The sequence below is a fragment of the Egretta garzetta genome, unplaced genomic scaffold (assembly GCF_000687185.1).
Source record: "Egretta garzetta isolate BGI_Z169 unplaced genomic scaffold, ASM68718v1 scaffold225, whole genome shotgun sequence".
NCBI lineage: Eukaryota > Metazoa > Chordata > Aves > Pelecaniformes > Ardeidae > Egretta > Egretta garzetta.
Genome location: NW_009259684.1, coordinates 289640 through 292004, shown reverse-complemented (window position 1 = coordinate 292004; position 2365 = coordinate 289640).

Here is a 2365-nt window from a genome sequence, read left to right as displayed (position 1 = left end):
GGCAGTGAGGCCGGCAGGTGCCTCCCCTTTGCCAGGCTGACCCACCATCTCAAGCGGGCATTGCTCCAGCCGGGAGAGCCACAGGACCCAGCGTCCACCCCAGACAGAGCTCAAGAGCTGTACGTGCCTCCTCAAAGGCCACAGGTCAGCCAGGTCTCCTCTGGCCCCTGCAGCGAACAGATGCTCTCTTGAGTCAAGAGCAACCATGACCAATACTCACATCTACACCCATCTTTCAGTTACTCAGACAGAAAAATTGCCCTTCCCGATTCTAAGGCAGGTTGTGGGTGGACTGATTGTCCTCAATGCCCACAATTCAGCAGAAAAATGCAATTGATCCCTGGCTGGGAAGATGCAAAACCAGAAAGGGTCTGTGTCAGAACAGAGACTGTATTTCACAGTACAGCAAGCAGGAAGGTAGGATTAGAAAGCCCAGATCTTTGCATGCCTACAACTTTTTGTGGGAAGAGAGAGGAACCCCATGTCTTTTAGCAAAGAATTAGCAGCGATGTGTATCTTAACTGAGTGACAGGACACGTAAAGGACCCTCTGGTAACTGCTGTGCTGGCTAACAGCCTGCTCCTTTCTCTACCCCCTGTCTCACCAGGAGAACAGAAATTAAATCTGAAACAACATTCACATTCCCTCTGGATAAAGGAACAGGAAGAAAGTTCAGCTGCATTGCAGGCTTAGCAAACTCACCTCTTGCTGGATTTGTGGCTTTCTAAATAAACAGGAAAACAGGCACAAATGCAGGATTCTGGGTACTCTAAGCGTCTCACCTGCCTTTACTGCTACAATATAGTGTCAGCAGCATTAGGACAGTCTGTCAGAAGATCTGCATCAACGCTCACCCATAAAAGCAGCAATTTGTCTTCCAGAATACCACCGCCCAGCTCCTACAGGTAACATGATGGTGAGTAGTCATTGACCTTCATCCTATGCAGTGTACTTACTGAACTTAGAGTTGTGTTGTGAGATGGTGGGAAAGACTCTGTTGTCTCCTTTGAAAACAAAATATTAAAAAAAAAAAAAAAAAATGAGTATTACATAGCGCCGACTCCCTCCAGCTTGGATTTATTTATTTTTCCGAAACCTACCGGAAAGGAAGTTTCCTTTTTTTTTTTTTAAAGCCGGGTGGGCAGCAGCTCCTCTCCCCCCAACCCCAGCGAACTCTCAAATCCCACCCTGGACCGCGAATAAATACCAGAGGTCAACAGTAGCCGCTCGCCCTTCCCTGGTGATTATTTTACTGCTGAGAGGGAATCAGAGGAATCTGCTAAGTGCCAAGAAAACATTTCAATAGAACTGTGTCTGTTTATAGAAGCGTGCGCCTCCGTGCCCGAGCCCTGCAGCCTCCCGGCCACCTATGGACTGCACCTACACATCCCCATACTCCATACTACACGTCCCCATATTCCATACTATACATCTCCATATTCCATACTATACGTCCCCATATTCCATACTACACACCCCCATACTCCATATTATACATCTCCATATTCCATACTACACGTCCCCATATTCCATACTATACATCTCCATATTCTATACTATACGTCCCCATATTCCATACTATACCTCTCCATATTTTGTACTATAAATCCCCATATTCCATACTATAAATACTCATACTCCATACTACACATCCCCATATTCCATACTACACATCCCCATACTCCATATTATACATCTCCATATTCCATACTATAAATCCCCATATTCCATACTATAAATCATCTCCATATTCCATACTATAAATCTCCATATTCCATACTATAAATCGTCTCCATATTCCATACTATAAATCTCCATATTCCATACTATAAATCGTCTCCATATTCCATACTATAAATCCCCATATTCGATACTATACATCTCCATGTTCCATACTATACATCCCCATACTCCATCCTATACACCTCCATATTTTGTACTATAAATCCCCATATTCCATACTATACATCCCCATACTCCGTCCTATACACCTCCATATTTTGGACTATAAATCCCCATATTCCATACTGTACATCCCCATACTCCACACTACACATCCCCATATTCCATACTATAGATAATCTCCATGCTATGGCTGTGTATCATAAAAATCCGCACCCAGATGCAGCTCAAGCAGGAAAAAAAAAAAAAAAAAAGGTTGAATAAATTGTATATAAGCGCTATAGAAGGGGGGGTTATTTAATGCCTGGCCATACCGAGTGGCTTTGACCCTTTTGCCTGTAAGGAGGAGAAAAGAGTTGGGATAAAGAGCGAGTGTAATGGGAGGGGGGGGCTGTTTTCTTCCTAAAAACAGGGAAAGTGGATGGGGGGGATGGATATTCCCAGTCCCTGCTGGGAAACGGGG